Source organism: Apteryx mantelli, chromosome 7 (assembly GCF_036417845.1).
Source record: "Apteryx mantelli isolate bAptMan1 chromosome 7, bAptMan1.hap1, whole genome shotgun sequence".
Lineage (NCBI taxonomy): Eukaryota > Metazoa > Chordata > Aves > Apterygiformes > Apterygidae > Apteryx > Apteryx mantelli.
The window spans coordinates 28,237,141-28,257,481 of record NC_089984.1 but is presented as its reverse complement, the minus strand read 5'-3'; the positions used below and the strand labels follow the sequence as shown (position 1 = coordinate 28,257,481).

General features: G+C 37.4%; 1 pseudogene; it reads left to right on the top strand.

Moving 5' to 3' along the window:
* Positions 1-20,341, top strand: part of LOC106494713 (gamma-aminobutyric acid receptor subunit pi-like) — a 40,424-nt pseudogene that overhangs the window by 10,061 nt on the left and 10,022 nt on the right.

The window sequence follows — 20,341 nt, the reverse complement described above, 5'->3', positions numbered from 1 at the left end:
TGAAAGCCTCCTGTAGAAAACCTGACATAAGGGATTTAAAAATGCGCGGTTATTTTCCTTAACTGTGCTATGTAACCCTGACACCTTATCTCAGCAAGACAAGGAGCATCAGAATTTGACATTAGTTTTTCTGCTGAAAGTGTGCAGAGCAGTAACATAGGTGTTGTGCCAAACCTCTCTGGAATTAATAAGCAATTCCTGCTGACTGCAGTGAGCCTTGCATCAGGTTTGGAGAGTTGTTAAGAGATGCATAAAATCTTGTAAATAATTTTATACAAATAGATTTTGTTCTGTGATTGAATGTGATAATTTAAGTGTTTTAATTAATAAGTGAGAGACTAGGAAAAGGTCACAGCTAAATACACTTGAATATGGAAGCTGCTTTCAAGTGGCATAGAAAAGCATCATGTTTAAATCAGTTATCCTAAACCACATTTAAAAGATCATTTTCCTTAGCTTTGTAATGAGTAATACCTTTCTTGGTCTCAAGGCTGAAATTCAGGAAAGCCAATTAAATCTTCTAGTCCAACTGTCTGTGTAGGACAGGTCATAACATTTTGTCCAAATGTTGTTTATATCAAGTTCAACGAGTTTAATTAGATCAAGGTATTTTATCCTCTGAAAACCTACTGTTTACCCCCCCCCCCAAGAGATGTCAGTATATTACCCTGTCTAAGACCCTTTGGTTTAGTAAGACAAGCTCACAAGGTATGTGAGAAGGTTGTACCAAGCCATACCATAATTGTCATCTATCGATTATTTTATGTACAAACTAGCTTTCCTTGTCTGGTGTCTGTTTACAAATGTAGCCAGTCCTTCAGAGAAAGGTCAAAAGCTCAAAATATGTATAACCCGTTGTATATTGGGGGGGGGGGGGGGAAATCTTTTGACTCCCTACCGAATCCTTGAGACTTGAGATTTAACAAATCGGTGATTTGGTGCAAAACTGTAAGCTTGAGCATACAGATGGTAATATAAATTTTCCTATTCTCTCATGGAAGTGAGAGACACTAGGAAATTACCATTGCCATCAAACCCAATCTATTGCATGCAGGATGGATATTTTTTCTTCAAATGCTGAGTTTTAGAGGATCCAAATGATGAGCAGTGCTTAAGTTCAATTAGGAAAAATCAACTTATTTCAAATTTCACTTTTTCTTCAACTTTCAAAAACTGGGATCTTGCTTTGCTTTGTCAGCAAATATGTATGACTCCACTATTGGATATCTTTTCTGTGTATTTATTGACATTGGGCAATAACCTCTCTGTCTTCTCTTTGAGGAGCTGAGTAAATTCTGTTCTTTAACTTTCACATTGCAAACTTTGATATTAAACTTCAAGAGTTTTTCATCTCTTTAAATATTTTTTCTGTCTCCTTTGAACTCTGTCTGCTGTTTACACATTTTTTGAAATGTGGGAAACAGAACTTGTCACAGTAATCTAATAATAGACTTGCCAGTACAGTCTACATTGCAAGATAACTTAATTCTGTGCATTGCTGCTCATTGCAAAAGTGCTTTTGCTAAAGCATAATACTGAAAGCTCATGTTGAAGTGATTATCTGTGACAACCCCTAAATCCTTCTCAAAGGCATTGCTTGCCACAGTAGTTTCCTATCCTTAGGTATTGCTTGCATTGTTTGTTCCCACATTGCTTGCGTGTATTTGGCTGTATTAAAATAACAGCTTGTTAAATCATTTGTCAAAGAACTTTATTATTACTATCCCCACCAATTTTTGTCTCGTCTGCAAACTGTGCTAACAAAGATAAATCACCATCTAAAGATCTTTGATGTGACCAAATAGAATTGAACGTGAATCCTGCTAGAAATGGCTCCATTTTTGATATCTTCATATTAACAATTAAGTTGGGGTCTGTCAGAAAGCCCATCTTAATCTTTCAAGTCATTTCACATAATGTATATTCTTCAGAAAAGATGTCCTGTGGTGGGAAACTAAATGCACTGAAAAAATCCATGTGTAATGAATCACTTTTATCAACAAGTCCCATAACATTGTAAAACAAAACAGAAAATGAGGTGAACAAAACCAGTATTTCATGAAACTGTAGTGAGTTATTTTAGTTATACTTTTGCTTCTAATTCTCTGTTAGAGTTGCAGCATTTTATCCAGTATTGTTGCAAGGATGGTGCATTATTTTAGAAGACCATCCCTTTTAACATATTTCAGAATTGCCTAAACTGAATGAAAAAAAAAATAGTACTAGCAGTTCAGCAGACTGCTTACTTTGTTCTTATAAGGCTCCTCATGTGAGTTATCGAGGCCTACTTGTTTTAAGATGCCAGCTTTTGTGTATGTCATTAGCATTCTTCCTTTCCCATTTGTTATCCATTCTTAAAGATTCTTAAATAAAAATGTCCTTTTCTTTGGTATGTACTTTTGTCTTCACAGTTTTCTTTTGAGTTTCCAGTAGGAGCTGGAACACCTTTTATTAATGTTCCTAATCTTTCCAGGCAATTACACTATCAATTTTAGTAGTAGGTCTTTAGTAGTAGTAGAGTTACAGTATGTACATGATTCAGTGGTGGTTTACTTTGCACAAAGTTTAACAGGCTGCAGCACTGCACTGCATCACTGCAGTGCTCCAGACTGTTAATTTTTAAGTAAGTTATTAGCTGTTCATGGTACATCTGGCATTCTTCATACCACTTCCCCATATAGGATTGCTGTGAATGTCTGCACAGTGCAAGAATAGCAGAGGTTCCTTTGGAAAATAGGTACATAATTTGCTAGGGACCAACTCAAGTTTTGTATTCTCCTGGCCTCCTCCTTTCCAAATAAGTCAGCCTCTGTAAATAAGGCTGGAGTTTTCTCTTCACAGTTGAAGTATGTTTAAGTCTTTGAGGAAGCTTAGATCTACTGAGTTAAAAGCCCTCCCACGAAGCAGCATGTTGTATGTACTAGATTAAAAGATAGTATATGTTCTCACATTGCACACCAGCAGGAATCTTAGCCACAATTAGATACTTTACAAAATTGCCGCAGGTAAATTTTAACTTTTACTGAAGTTTATGTACAAAGACAAAAAATGTATGTTAATTTGTGCACAGATTGCTGTAATGAGGCACACCTTTGGCATCTCTTTACCAGTTTACCATATTTTTGACTTGGGGCTAAGAGTAGATTTCCATCACTAATGAAAGACAGAGATCAACTTCAGTTTTCTTCTACTATCTAGGAGCTACTATCCTCTATGTTAGATCCTGTCTTAGTTGTCTTGCATTGAAAGCATCCAAGAACTGAGCTTGGAAGTTGCACTAGTGTTGCCTATATAGTTGCCTTTTTGGTGTTTTTAAATATGATTCATGGCAGACGCCTCTTTAAAAATATCTGAGGGGTTGTTATTTTCTGCTGAGGTTTTTGTGAAGGCTTGGTTCAAGTCAGGCTGGTTGCACAGCGGAAGTGCTTGGTTGCAGAGACTGGCAGGGCTGGCAGAAGAGCGTGGTTTTTGTCCTGATTACGCTGCCCCTCATCAGCACTTGAAGTGTGAGGCACGTCTCTGCTAGGACAGTCAGTCTGAGCTAGAAATCTGTGTGTGGATGGGAGTCCCCCACTTCAATTCTATCATGTTGTTCAATAGTATTTCAGACTACTACCGTAGGAAAGAAACAAGGGAGAGACATAAAGTCCTGTTTCTGTAATTCCAGAAAAGATTGAAGTTGATTTAATCAAGTAATCTTTCTGGAAAGTCAGTTTTCTTCTTAAACGTGTAACTTTAGCACTGATGCTACTGAAATATTGCTAATGAACATTTCCCCCAATCTTCATCATCTTAACTAGTAAAATGTTGTAGGAGAGAGCCTGGTGATTCCCAACCGCAACTGCCATTTAGCCAGCTCAACACTATATTGTCATCTCCTTAGGATGTGTTTAGCGTACACCTTGTATTAGGAAGGCCTCAAACTCTTGCGTTACAGTTGGCAATGCTCTCTCACAGTCATCCATGGGGGTCTGTAGGAACATTTTAAAAACAGAAAAGGGATTATAAATCACACTTGTTTTTAAATCTCATGATTTGTGAGGGTTTTTTTATAATTATTTTGCAGGCTGGCAATATTGTACCTGTGATAGCAATAGGGTACAATGGTAGGCATAAATATCAATTGATTCCGTTGCTGTTGCACCCTGGAAAGATGGGATGAGTTTCCTGGAAGGCCAAGATTTTAACACTAGGAGAGAGAACTCATAAATGTATTTCTGGATTATCAGAAACTGAAGAGAATGGAAAGAAACAGAAGAACAAGCTGTCAGTGATCTGTGGTCTAAGAACTTTTCGGTCAAATAACTTTGTTCCAAAATTAACCTCCAAAGTCATCTTTCAGTAGATGAACAATTTTTTCTCATCCCTATGTACAATATGTAATATGTAATAGACACACTGATTACCATCAGGGGACGCTCCAAGCCTACCATTCTCCTTTAAACTGGAGCTTTTCGTTTTAAATTTCAGCTGAATCCAGAACAAGCATTCACATATTCTTTCAGGAGCACCAGATTTCCGTGACCCCATGCAGTTGTGCCAGACGTTGAGACTTTAACCCTTGCATTACTACTAGAAATTGTTCTGAAAAAAATACTAACACAGTGTTACCATTTAGAATGACGCTTTTTTTTTTTTATAGCGTTACTTAGTAGGCTACAGGTGGACACCATCTTACTGATCTCTGTATGCCATTTGGGTGCATGTAAGAGCTACAGATATAATGCATTGCAAGGGGCCAACCAAGGGGTTCAGCAGTGTACATGCAATATACAGTCACCATAAACTACATAGGTCTCATCTAAAGTACTCCATTTCTCAGTACTAAATTCTGTGCTTCTCACAATTTGGAAAGATGCACATATTCAGTATGAGTTTCCTTGTAGATGTACTCTGTTAATTATTCTGCACATATTCAACCAGGAATAGTGTCATGTTTCCATGAAAGCTCTGCACAAATTCTGCATTCTAAAATGCACAGCTGGTCATCTTCCTTCTGACACATTCACAAGGAAACGAGAGTCTGAGCGTGCCAACATTACAATGACATCATGACAACTACATAGCTAAGGTGTTTAATCACACTGAATAAACCCTCAGTTAATTTTGTTATTAAGAGGAGAATGAAATGACTAGCTTTCCTTTATAAATGCAAGTATTCACACCATGAACTAGCTGCTAAGGGACAAAAGCAAGAAGTTCTGTTAAAATGCAGTGACACAAAATAGACAATATACTCTTAGGTAGGCAGTAAATAAAGTCATTAATATCCCATCTGGATATTAACCATGTGACACTGGCAGGAGCAGCTCCTTAGTTTGCTAACATCTGACGGACCAGATGTTGCAACTGGAAGAATTCTTTCCACAGCTCTGCACCTCGGAGCAGAAGGGTGTGATGTACCGTTGGGATTGTACCTTCGGCACCTTACTGTGCAACATTTTCCCCAACGCTTTTTTCTAGAAAAAAAATCATGTAAGACAACCTTTGGAAATAAAGCCTATTTATTAAAATGTAATCTAGAAGTATTATTTTTTTTATATGAAATCCTCAATTTTTTTCATAATCTAAATTTGAGAAATACTTCATTTGGAAAAAAGCTTCTAAACGTTTAGAAAAAATGGAAGACATCATGGAAGATTTTTGTAGCCGTTTCTGCTGATGAACACTGAGTATTAAAGAACTATGAGTTGGATTCTGACTTTTTCTTTTTTGCAGATGGTCCTGTGTCAGTTGGAATGAGTCTGGATATTGCAAGCATTGATACAATATCAGAAATAAACATGGTATTGTAACTTTTGTTACATTTTTTATTTTGCTTACTGATAAGTTAATGTCTTGTATTTACTGTTGCTAGCAATGTGACTTTGAGACATTTCTCCTTGCACAGTCAATGCTATTCCCTGTGTGTTAGGAGGTGGAATTTTATTTTCAACTACAGATAGTGGCTATAGCGCTTACACTACAATAAATACTAAGTTGCTAGTAAGGACTAGTTTCTAGACTACTACTTTACAGAAGTTCTAGTCTAGCAGATACAAGTCATACATCTCGTAGATAAAAACAGAAATTTATTTGCTACCCAGTATTAACCGTCTTAATGAAAGGCATACAGAGCAGTAGTTATTTTCCACATGAAATGTCTCAGTTCCTATGCATTTCAGAAAATTAGAGATATACATTCACATGTGCTTTTGAAGCAACTCTCTTTCCTTGTATGTAGCCACAGCTGAAATCATACTATTTTTCTCTTTTACTGTGACTCACATCTTTATTTGTTCCAGCTGTATTTCATTACATTTGTATTATTTATTTTTTGAACAAAGGAACATAGTATACTTTTCTAATTAAAGATCCCACCTTGGTACATAGAAATGCAAAACTCATTAATCAGATATTTGATATTAGGGAAAAAATATTTATACGCATACTGTCCTTTTATCACTAGGCACTGTTACCTCACCATTCCATTACTCAATCCTTCTAGGAAAGTTGAATATTCAAATCTGTTGTGTACTTTTTAGGCATTTACAGCTACCAGTACTTAAAAAGGAAGAAGTAAGGTCAGAACTCAAGGTGAATTTAAAAAACTGATAAAAACACCTCATAAAATTGAAAGTTGATTAAGAAGTGGCTAAGAAACACCTTGATTTTAATATAAAGCTACAAAGCATATTTAAGTTGAACGTGAATGGAGCTGATAGCTATATTAAAGGTCTTGATAAATTTGGCACCACCGTTTCCCCGGTCATGCTGAAAGGATGAAATGTGTTAAAAGAAGACGATGTATTTGTTATATTCCCCTGGCTTGCTGTTGCACTAACTTTTTTTTTGGTCCTTATACATCTGAATTTATACAACTTTTTCCATGTATAAAATTGCCTATTAGTTTATGTAAACAAAATGATGTTTACAGCCACTTATATAAATCATTCCAAAGCTAAAGATTTACAGAGCCGGATTATCTGCTGACAAAACTCTGATGACTTCAGTTGATTCATATCCCCAAACCGAGGCCCCCACCATTTACTCTAAAATTCCACGGGGCCATAAGAACAAAATCTACTCAAGATAATATTTCTTAATGATGTCAACCCCACATCAAGTGCTGGAACATTTGGCAGTAAAAGAGCTGGTAAAGCTGCTGTCTGAGTGCTGGTGTTTGAGTGGGACGTGGAGAGCCGCAGGCTGTTATGTGCCTGACAACTGTTTCCATGCGCTTTTGAAAAACTGAAAAATGGTGGCTTGCTCTGTGTGATCGTTTGTTTTTTCTCTTCCAGGATTACACAGCTACCATATTTCTAAGGCAGCGGTGGACTGATGAGAGACTTTGTTTTGATGGTAATGAGAGTTAAAGTCTCGATGGTCGGCTTGTGGAAATGCTTTGGGTACCGGAAACCTTCATAGTTGATTCAAAAAAGTCTTTTCTTCATGATGTCACTGTTGAAAATCATCTTATAAGAATATATCCTAATGGAACAATCTTGTATGCCATACGGTATGTATACACCACATACCAGCCTTTATTTTTGGCTTTTACTTACATTTTAAGCTTTCCAGGTTAGCGTGCTTTTATGCTTAATCTGCTCTGGCTTCAGAAGGTGGTCTGTCTGTAAAATTAGAATATATATGGTCTTGTAGCTTTATAAATATGTGATATGATTGACCAATATGCTAACATTATTAAATAGGTCTCATTTTTCTCCCTCGATAGACCTTTTGTTTTACGTAGACCAAATGCGGGCAATGCATCTTGCCATTTCAGTTGTTTCGCAATGAAGTCATCACTGAAGAAAGGAAACTATAATGACTGTTTGGCATACTTTATTGCAGATTACCTTTTATAATAGATTTTAATAAACATGACAAAATTTGGAAACATATTTCAAATTATCAATAAAATAAAATGTACACTACAAGTGAGAAGGGGGCACGGTCCTTTGAGGCTGATACTAAACTGAAATATTCTGGAGTGGTTTCCAGTTTGGATGCTGTTAGTTGATACTAGTAAATACTAGATTTTTTCCTATTAGTAGATATTTTCCTACAAATATTAGTTCAGGAAATTTACATGGCTTAATTCTATTTGAAGTGCTGCACAATTTTTCCCATTAATAATCAGCAATACTGTGTTTTTCAAGGATAACCACAACCGTTGCATGCAGCATGGATCTGACCAAATATCCAGTGGATAAGCAGACATGTACTTTGCAACTGGAAAGCTGTAAGAGACTTTACTGCTATTATTTTTATGCAATTAGAAAAATAACCTGTGGTCTGTTGCAAGGGCTGCTGGATATTTGATATCACCAAAGAGGCTGGGATTTTCAGAGAAGCTAGGGGGCAGTATGTGACCGGTTCCTATTGAATTACAATATTTGTATACAAAGATAAATGCATGAGGCTTCACTGAAAATAGCATGGCAGTACACTGAAATACTAACATTAAATAAAATTTCAGAAAGTCATAGGTCTGCTTTTGCACCGCATCCTGCACAGGTATTCTGTCGGTCTTCAGGGGCAGTTCTGCAAGCAGACATTTTCTAGCAGAGCCAAGAAAATTAGTTGTTTTATTTGACTTTTACCTCTTTTTTTCCCTCTTCCAGATATTATGTAATTTTTTTCCTGAGGCATAACTCCCTTAAGAAAGAAAGAAATTAGGATAAGGCTTATTGGTTGGCATAGAGTTCATATTTAATTAATTTACTGTCTTCATATTGAAAAAAGGTAATTGCATAGACAGTTCTGTTCTGAGAAGGATATATACAGATCCTTACATGACTTATTTAATTGTCTCTGTGCCAGTGCCCTGGGAAAAAATGTCATCAGTTGAAGCACTGAGACTGAATATCCTGTTCTAGGTTCTCATTTTATCAAGCAATGTCCTCCTATTTTTCATTAAAATATTCTCCTTTATTACTCTGTAAAGATGCACTGCCAGCAAATACCCAAAAGTACATGTTTAAAATTAATTTTTTGCTCTTATTTATATGAATAAGACTCTCAAACATATTTTTGCATGGGACAACATCAAAGGATATCTAATCTTGTTACAAGAAAATATATGTTCAAACCTGAAAAAATATGTTTGGAAGGTTTTCTAGGACTTGTGCAGGTTTATTCTTTAGCATTTCAGAAGTGTAGTGTGTTCCTTATTTCCTGCTGGTGATGGCCAGTTACCAGTTTGCTGCAAAGTTTAGACTGAAGCACAAAGGGAATCATTGCCCAAACCTTCCTCGTACAGGAATCCCTCTAGAATCAGCAGTTTTATGAGGATTAGATTTGTATAACAAAAAGCAATTTGGATTCATCTCTAAGATATTTTTGTTTGAAAGAGCATATTGGTAAGTCGAACAGTGTATATAGATTTACATCAACAGCATTGCTTAATGAGTCATTTAGTATTTTAGTTCCAGAATGAAATACATGTCCCTCAGGAACTTCAATTTATTTGACAGAATTAAAAAAAAACAACAGTGGAATTCCCTCTATAATTAAAAATAAATATTTTTCAGAATGAGTCCATCTGTTATTTCAAACAACACATGAGTGTCTCCTGTCTAAAAGGGAAACACAGTAATGTAATCTGTCTAATGTCCTAATGCTCTCCTGTCATTGGTATTTAGTTTTGAGGAAAAGCAGCTAGAAACAAAGAATGCAATGCAAGAAGAGAAGAGTATGCCTTTAGTAGTGGCCCTTCTCCTTTAGTGCATTGTAATACTTTCTTTTGAGTATACTGTAAACGGTGTTTGCTCCCCCATGGGATAAACTATGTCCATTTATAGATGAATAATGACAGCATCGTGGAATATTGCTTGTAAATACCATTATCTGGAATTATGAATTGTGAAGGCAAGCATGCCTGCACATCCACAAAAATGCGGATGTGTATAAATGAAAAAGCAAATATTTGAGCTGAAACAAAGTGTTAGGCTTCTTATTAAATGATTAGAAGTGTAAAGACAAACATGACAGGATATTATCAAGTAATGGCTTCTGGAAGACATCAGTATTACAGATTACACAAAAAACCACTCCTAGTGGCTCTTACAACATGCTGTTCAATTAGTAGTAGTTATTAGCACTAATTGACTTATCCTTTCTACAAGAGAAGTACCTTTCAGTCAAAATTTCTGTTGGTTATGATATTAATTTTTTTCCTGTTATTGCACCACTTTAGAAGATTGTACATGCATATGTTATGAACAGGGAGTTGCCACTCTGAGTCTCTGCTGTTATGGGAGAGGTGACATTCGGGGACCGGGAGGGCTCATGTCTGGGTTAGTACTGCTCTCTACCTTATGGCAGAAAACACCACCGTTCATTCACACTTGGCTGAAGGCTTATCTCCTCAGTCTTCTCCCTCACAGATCTCCAGCCCAGATACCTGTTAATTTTTTGGACCCATCTCTGAAATTTTATTCCCATTTTGAACTTGTCCTTTAGCTTTTATTCAGTGAAGGGCCATGTAAAGGCTCTTAACTTGGGCTTGACAATCACAGGAAATTAAAATTAGCAACAGAAACTTAAAAGAAACTCTTTTGTACTAGAAATTATGAATGTTTAATCCCAAACTTACTATTCATATAGTTAACGCTATTGACATTCATTGCTTGTACTGTATCAATAAAGTACAGAAGTGAGACATTTCGAGCTTGAGGAATTAGACTGAGAGTTGTGTCATGTAAAAAGAAGAGAGATTACTTATAAAAGCCAATAACGAGGCTTAAGGATCTTGTCAAAATAAACCTTTTAAACATTTTATAATTAGTAAAATATTAATCCCCTGAATAAAGAAAAATAACTTTATACATAGGGAGCACGGTGATATTTAACCTTCCGGAATGTTGGGAAGACTATCTCCATCCAATTTCTTCACATATAGAAGTATGGAATATAGAAGTATAGAACGTATTTTCATATGAAAGATTACCAGAATCTGTTAGTTGTACAGCTAATCAGAATACTTTGGGACAAAAAGCAAAAGAATCTCCTTTTGGAGGTATGTTTGCTATCACCATCTGAGCATCAAGAATTTCTCCCCACCCCCAACCACCTGGGACAGTCAATATCTTATAGATAAGAACCTACTGTGGTACTCTCCAGTGCTTTGGACATTATCTAAATTATCTGTAGTGTGGTTTTACCGAATAGAAATAAAATGAATTTGTGCCTGGAGTCATGCATAAAAGTCTGCTTCTACAAACGTTTTATTTTGATTGATGACAGTGCAGCCATTTGTTTATGGGACATATTACTTTTATTATTCATCTCCCAAATCTGGGAAATTTCCCAGCATGTAGTTTTATTGGATCAGGATCTTGGCTTGGACACCTGTGCTTTTGGCTTAGTCTTTCAACGCAGCAGTGTTTTGGCCTTAATTACTGTAAATGTGATAATGAGAGCAAAGAGCCCTAGTCATACATACTTTTCCAGAAAACTGCCAGTGACAGCGAAAACAAGATTTATATTTAGAGAATCATCAGGGAAAAGAATTTGCAGGTGAAATTGTCATTTTAAGTGCTAATCAGGACAGTGTTTCCTTGAAATTAAATTTCTGAGCTTCTGTTTTTCCTGCCTAATGTGAAAAGAATCAAAGCCATTAACATAAAAATACGAAAATGCTCCTTTATATCTGTGATTCTAGAGCTTTGCTCTTTTTGCAGCGTATACACCCTTGTGCAATGTATTGCATTATTGTCTCTCAATGTAATTTAGTTACAATTGACTGAAGTCTAAAAATAATCATCTGCTCATGTTTCTGCCCCTAAGCTTAGCTATTAGCTTGTACAATACAAGTCTGTCAAATACAAGAATGATCGATCTAAGTATGCTAAAGGAAAAGATGTTCAAATGCTCCCTGTTAACATGTAAATTACATTAACATAATCTTGAATTAATCATATACGCTAGTCTGAAAATTGCCTGCCTTTTAATATAATGGGAATACAGAGGTATTTTAGCTGTGATTGTGCCGTATATTGACAACTGTGTGCAAAATACAGATGCCTCCTGGTAGATGACTCGTGTCCCACCTAAGCTCCTCATTACTGCCCGAAGGGGGAGAGGGCTCCTTCCGGGGTCCCTGAAGGCTGCTGAGCCACCGAGCTGGGGCTCCTCGGGGAGCACCCAAGCTCCCAGGCTAAACCGCTGTCCCACGTCATGACCCAGCCTGGTCTTGGAGCGAAGCCCAGGCGCGCAGCAGGCCAGCTGCCCTCCCGTATCCCCTCCAATATGCACAACAGAGGACCAGGCGCCCTGCAGCTGGGTCCCAGGTCTCACCGGCCAGGAGCAAGCTCCAGGCAGGCTTAATATTCAGTCCAAACTCTGGCAATGCTGTAGGTCGTGAAAACTGTCATTCTTTAAAACTTAATAGCTTTTGCCTCTAAAATACCATGTGGTACTAATCTCTTTTGTTAGTTTATGTCATGTATACTGTAATAAAAGATATAAAAAAGAGCATTCTTTCCTCCAAGAAGGGCAGCTTTAAATGATAAGACTTTGCTGTTCAGTTTGGGGGAGTTTTGTTGTGAACAAGCATTACGTTCTGCCAAAAAATTTCATTGTTTATACTTAATTGTACTTTCAGGCAGACAAATAAGAAACAGCTGAAACAATTGTGCTCAGCACAAATTAATTACTATGTAAAATAAACACTTTCATTGGCTTATGTATCTCTACAGGGGGTTATAACATCCATGATGTCATGTTTTACTGGTCTAGAGGAAATGATTCAGTTTGAGGTTTGGACACCCTCCGACTAGCACAATATAGAGTAGAGGACTACTTTACCTCAGTATCCAAAGCCGTATATGAGACAGGTAAGAATATCCTTATAACAGTTTCTGCTATCATCTTAGCATGATATTTCTCACTTTGTCGATGAGATTACGTTCTTGAAACCATACATGACTCTTCCACATGTTACCAGCAGAGACTCAGTTAATGTAAAGGTTGACAGTTTGTGAGCGTTTTCTTGTAGGCTATGCGTTTTCTAAAGAACAATAAAAAAGAAATGCAGTATTTCCAAGTAACATCGGGCAGGATTCTCATGAAGGAGAACGAGCCTGCAAGTTGTGCACTTAAATGTACAGACAGCGCTGCGCAGGTTGCCTGGCCTGAATCCCCTGCGGTCGGAAGGGTCAGTGGAGCGGCCACAGACCTGCTCTTCTGGCTGATGTTAGAAAACAGCTGTAGAAAGTTTCCTGTAACTACAGGATTTGACCTCATGAAAGGGTCTGCTCCTGCTTATTCCAGAGTTTTTGAAAGGGAGTACGATACCTGCCAAGCCTGCTTTCTGCTTCTTGAATTGCTTTTAGGTCCTTCATTGCTGGTCTTGACTGCGTACTCAGTTTGTCTTCTGCCCAAACCAACATGCCAACCATAAGACTGGCTTTTCGGTGAGGGCACACACATTCTTCAAAGCTGTAGTTTCACTAGAGTATATGTTATTAATTCTGAATCACAGAGATACAGTTTCTCTATTCTATTTCGTTGCTGGGAATTTTTACTTTAACGGTGCAACACAGAGAAACTTTATGATCTAATTTCAGGTATTAATTCAGGCTAAAAGTCAAAGTTCTCTAAGTGAATATAAATGTAGAAATGAAATACAATACAGCAGACTCTAGGATCATGAATTACCTTGCTACTTACATAACTGACATCTGCTTACCTCTTTACAGCTTCTGGCTAAACAACATCAGGTTCAATCAAAGGAGAATAATCCTTTACTGCTATTCTGCCCAGAAGGCAGAAGGGTATTAGGATCTGTTCACCATACAGGAAAAGAGGAAAAAGAAACCTGCTTAATTCTAAATCATCTTCTTCTATCATGGAATACAGACTCTGTCAGAAAGCAAAAAAATTATATTATTTTTCCCCAGATAGAATAAGAACAATTCCCAACTAGAACTGAAGTGTAGCCAGAGGCATAGTCAGATGAACTGTGCTTCTCTTTTTAGTAGTTGATACTGTCTTCCTCCCTTTATATTGGTAATAATCGTATCTATAAAGTCAAAAGCCACTTTTTGTTTTAAAAATGTTTTAATATATACATCTTAGACTGATTGAAATATCTGCTTGTTCAGTTGTCCTGTTCAAGAAAGCTACATTATCAAGTGCTATGCATTACATTTTTAATGAAATCGCATAATCTTCCTAATTTTCTATTGAGTCTTTAGGAATTAGATGCATTTCCTACAGATTTTTTAGGAAAGCAGTGCATACTGTATCCCATCCTAAAAGGAAAAAAAACCCAAATTACAGAACTATGTAATCAATTTAGAAGTGAAAAATGATGATTTGCATTTGTTTAACACATGATAAATAAATATCTGAAAGTATTTTATAAATAACAGTTATGATTCACAAGGCTTTAATGATACTAGAAAAAAGCAGTGTGCAATATTTCCTAAACAGCAAAAAAACACAGTCAGGATTTGATACTGTATGCACTCAAACAGATAGTCCAGCTGTTGTACAAGAGAAAACTGTACAATGCAAATCCCAGCTTCACATATAACCACTGACAGAGCCAAAATTAAAATGTGGTAGTTAGCAGAATTCCTGCATAAGTAACTTATTAAGTGAAGTTAAGAAAAGGACATCATGGATTAATGTTGTTTACAGAACACTGTGTATCTCATAATAGTAATCACGTTATTGTCATAGCATAATAGTAAATTGCTTTGAATAATGTTAACTGGATTCTGGCTAGGGTTTGGTGTTGGTTTTGTTTTGATACAGGATAATTTCGTTTTGAACATAAGTAAATTCATTGTCATGACCACCTCCTACATGTCTTTAACTATAATCTTTACTCTGCAAATACTGATACACTCTGGGACCTGTGGAAAACCAAACATGTGCATCAGTGATTGCTGGGTTATTATCTTAGCTGTCTAGCCGACAAGTCCTGCATTCTCAGACAATAAATGTAGTTACAAAGAGCTTGCCTTTCTTTTTGGAAAAACAAAAGCAACTAAGGGCTGTTACAGTCTAGCTTTTTGTGTAAATAATCATAGAAATAAGGCTGGAATAGACTTTAAGAACTCATTTAATCTATTCTCACATCCCAAGGCAAGGTCATCTATATCTACAGCCTGACAGATGTTTTTAGGAGTAAGTTAGACAAACTTGCAATATGTCTACTCCACAACCTCCCTAGATTTTTTTGATGATTACTACAAACACATTTTCCTTGTGTCTAGTCTAGATCTCCCTTGTTGCTTTTCAAACCCATTCTGCTCTGCATTGTCTACAGGAGATACGGAGGACAAATTTCCTGCTATTTTTCAGCAGCCTTTTCACTATTTCAGGACAGATGTGCCTTTTCCCAGACTAACCCTTTCCCTCCTTTTCTTCAGATAATTTTCTAGATCTCTGCTCTTTGCTATTGTTCTACTATATACTTTCTCATATCTTTGTTCTTGCACAGTGCCCAAACTAGGTAGTCTGTTGCAGCTGATACCCCAAGTAGAGAGAGGGGATTATTTTATGTATTTCATGAACTCTATTCTTCTTTATACATTCCAGATAGCTGCTTTTCCTACAGAAAGTTACTGTGCATTGTTGACCTTGTTCAGCTTGTGATTCCTTCTAGTACTTCGCCTCCTTTACTGTGGCATAGCCAAGTATTCCCTGTGCTTTGTTTGGGGAGCTAATAATTCCTGTCGAAGTGTAGGACTCTGTACTTGCTTTTGTCGAATTGCATCTTTTTTTACTCAGGTCTTTTTTGATAGTTGTTGAGATAGTTTTGGACTGTGCTGACAACCCTCTCTTTGTTTGGAGTCTTTTACAAGTTTTGTAGGTATATTCTGGTACATCATCCATTTTGTTAATGAGCAGTACTGGGCACAGGACCCCTATGCATCCCCATTTGATAAATGCTTCTGTTTTCACAGTAAGCGATGGCTAATTAATCTCCATTAACTTATTTTAATTAAAGTAGCAAAAAAGTCATTTAAAACTTAAGGATAATTGGCTGTTGATAGCTTTTCTTCTCCACTGACCGACAGCTTTCCCTAGTATTGTTTGCCCTACTACGATCCTCCTGCCAAGTCAGCAGCAGCAGCAAGAAAGAAGATGGTCAATTAGCTCGAGACTAGTCTAACACACAGTCCTTGAACCTACATCCAGAAACCTTGTGTGCAGTGTGCAGTCACTGCCAGCATTTTGATGTCTATCACACATCCTCCTTTAGCCCCCTTGGTGGAGAGGCCTCCTCAAGGCTGCATTTGACTATTGATTGCTCAATCTCTGGTGACCCATGGCCACTCCACTTCATGAAAATCCCTATCCTCAGGGATTTCGGCACCTTGACAGGGTGCACTTGCTTGCCCAGAAGCTATGCAGGTCTGGAAGCAGCCTGCCACCATTACACGGCGAAGGCCTTTCTCCCCCAGGTGAGGGTCCCCGGGGGAGTTCACATTTAAACCAGCAATGAACTCATTTATAATCAACAATTTGAAAATCAAAAAATATATAAATATGAAGGGTATATGAGTATAGAATTTTCTCCCACATGGAGTGTATGCTCACCAGTTGCAGTCTCTTGCTTTCAAAATAAAAGCATTACCTTGCTCTGTCCTACAGGCCCATCTGCCGTTTCACAAGGCTCAGAAGACTTCTTAGGTACCAATCAAACTATTCTACGAGTCTCAGTTCTTCTTTCTTAAGGTACTCTATACTGAGTAACTTATCTCATTCCCTTTACCAGTTCCTTCATAATCTATAATTTCTCTCAAATTGCTGTTTCTGTTATCATCTTTGCCATACAGGGCTTAAAACAATCTCAGAAGCATGTTCAGTATAAACTTATCTGGTGACTCTGATCAGCCTCATCTAAGATTCAAGCAGTTACATATGTCTGTCACCATGTTATGTGCAATATGCCTATCAGAGCTCTTAGCTTTATTACTCTAATCACTCTTTTTAAGCAACGTTTTCCACTTGAGTTGAAGTTTAAAAACTTTCCATCACTAATTCTTCTGTAGTTCTTCACAATATTTACTGAAGCAACAGAACAGTTTGGAATGAGAACAGTTTTAGAAAATGCATGGGAAATGTTACAGTAACATAAAAACATATGGATATGCGGTGAATAGAATGAATATGAAGACATAAGAAAGTGGCTTTTGTTTGTTAACTTCTGGCAAGTTCTTTGTAGTATAGACAGAAGTACACACAAACACATGTAAAACTTTCTTCAGCATAATTGTTTGAAAGGTTCTTTTATGGGTAAGCTCGATGGACAGATGGATCTCCACAGATACACTATGTGGAACGGTTCATTTCATTCTTAGGAAATCTGCATTTCAATCTCAATTTTTTGTGAAGCATTTTCATGAAGATGAATCACATCTCTCCTCTCACAGAGAGAAGTATGTCATGATCTTTCATTGTCCTTAGTTCCCCTATGAAGAAAAATAGCTAGAACAGGAGATGAGGTAGTTTATAAGATCTTGACTGTGAAGAGCAGAAGAAGACAATGATTGTTTTCTGAGGGAAAGACAAAGAAGGAGCTGTAATAACTTATTACCTATATATTTGCACCCTATACATCTTACATCAGTCAGAGAAGTTGCATTACAGTTCCACAACTTGTGTGTGGGATGAGAGTGGGAGACACTAGTCATTCCTAACGCATATGTCCATCCTAAACAAGCTCTAAAAGATGTGCATACTGAAAACAACATTTTCAGCACATAGTTAGGACAGTAAAATTCTATTTAAATCTTTACTGTGCCCTTAAAAGGTACAAACAGAGAAGAAAATGTTGCATTGGTAGAATTACACTGATGCCCTTGTGTGAGATGTACATCACACGTTTTAGCTGGCACCCAAGGGGTTAGCATCCATATTTCATGATAGAGAAGAATGTACTCTTTGTGCCTGACTGCACACCTCTGTGCAGGATACCAAAGTGCTTCTTACATAAACAGTGATGCGTAGCATTTTCTTATTGCAGTAGAGTTCATCAGAAAGTCCACAGGAAGTAAGTGCGAGAGAGATGCTCCCGTCCCATAACAGGAGTGGAAATTAGAAAGGAAATGCAGATGGCTGACACTATTTATAGAATATCACTCCTCCTCCAGGCTCCTCTGCTGTGATCATCAGCTGGGCAGAGAGGAGCAGGAAAGAGCAGAGGTGCAGCATTCCCTGATCAGCCAGGAGCAGACACTACAAAAAAGTGATTTTGGCATAATCAAAAAATGGATTACACCTCTGTGTTTAGTTTTGTATCTGTTCTCTTGGGATGCTGTGATAGTCATTTTGATAAAACCATCATTATCATGGTACTAGCTATATGATGTGTCAGATGAGCAGTGCTGTAAATTAAAATGTCATCTTAGAAGCCAAAAGCCAAATTTCAAAGGCAAGCTATAAAGAGGTGTAAACTAGCTTTTCTTGCACTCTTTCAGACCCTAGACCTGCTCAGCCCCTGGGAAAGGAAGTCTATGCTGGTGTAACTTTTATGCCGCTAAAATGAAAGTAGTTAGATGGACCAGCTGAAATTTGATTTCCTTCACCTCCTTTCACTTTCTCAGGTACTTGTTTTTAAAGCAGCAGGGAGAGCTGGAGTGGGTGTAGAGACTATAATCTGCTATTCAGATTTGTACTTCATCTACAAGATAAAGCCACTGTCTAGTTTTGTACTTCTGTACTCTAGTAAAGTCTGCAACAGCAAAGTGACTTGGCTTAACCTTCTTTCACTGTGGAGTAACCCAAGCAGAATTACCTCGCATTGGGCAGGTTAAGAGTGCGTATTCATTTGGGTTCAACTCCTACTTGACAACCTGTTAAAATGCAGTAATTTGATTGTTTTATAAGCCCTAAAACTGTGCCTTTGCTGCATTAGCTATCTGCGCAGAGATTATCTGCATCACATTACTAAATTTAAATTAAAGCAGTCACAGACTGAGGTGGCATACACATGGGCCAGAAAATTTGATGTCACTGTGACACTTCAAAAGTGTCTTTTCACTTTAGCGCAAAGATTTTGTTGTGAGTGGGAATAAAGTGAGGGGCAAACCTGACAGTTTTCCAGAGTTAACATGAACCGTACTCGAGTTAACTCGAGTAAAGGCAGGCCTAGCATTACATGATCCTATGTTTCACTTTTTATCTGACCATCTTGATTGACGGCATCACAGTCTTGGATCTGCAGGTCAAAGGCAATGAGGTGATGTGATTGTACATCCTCTACTATCTCATATGCATCTACCAGAAGAGTGGTAGGGAATCTGTCACTTTTTAAATATAAGAGCTTTTGGTACAGGCTAAGCATAGATGAGAAAAGGACTGTAATAGTTCCCTAACTTTATTTTGTGCCAATGCTCATTTCTTTAACATACTGAGTATCCATTGCATACTTTTTCTTGCCTCCTTCTTCCTTCAGTTTATTACAGGAGCTCAAATGAATTCTATATATAGGTTGCCTCAAGATTTCCATTATAAAAGCTCTTCTGAGCTCTTTAGATAAATGTTGACACCATTATTATCATGTCCATGATGCATCTTTGGAACTTGGCAAGCAGAAAGCCTTAAGGTTAGAGAAATGCCTTTTCTTTGTTCACTGAAAAACTACTTAGTTATAGGCTGTTACATCTCTGTTTCTCTTTGTTGTTTGCATTGCTTCAGAAATTTATGGCATCAGGAAAAATAACGCCAATGAACACAAGAACATTCAAAAGGCTTGTCTACACTGGGAAATTACAGCAGAATGGCAAAGTGTGTCTTTCAAGTTTAGTATTTTGAACCAACTTCCCATGTACACATTGACTTTTATACTAAGATGAACTGAAATATAGTTGCAGGGAGTTTATGAAAAGAGGATATTGCTGTACGACTATTCTGTATTAGCTATTTCAGGATTTTCCTTCTTGTAGACAAGCTCTAAGGATGAACCAAAGGATCCTCCAGGTGCCTGTAGTCCAGTTTTTTCACCCCCTTTCCTGGGTACATGGCACTACATCCTTCTCTAGGGTCATCATGAAAGACATGATTTTGGGGGAGAATTTAGAGTGCCCTGCAGTCTCTGCTGAGGGTTTGCACCCTCTCCACTCTCATGCAAGCTCTGGATTGATGTCCATCCCTCATGCAGGGAGGCTGCACCATTGGCCTTGGCGTTCCAGCTGCAATCGTGCTGCTGTACCAACAGTTCGGAGAACAAACACTTTACAGGGAATCTTGTAGTTCTGCTTAAAATAATCTCTGTTTGGATTTTTAAATAAATAGCAGACCAGAAGATTGCAAGCAAAATTAAAATCCGTAACAGTTTTTATTTAAGTTTGAAATGCTTGCTCTTGTACATTAGGAAACAGCAAATTTACAATTG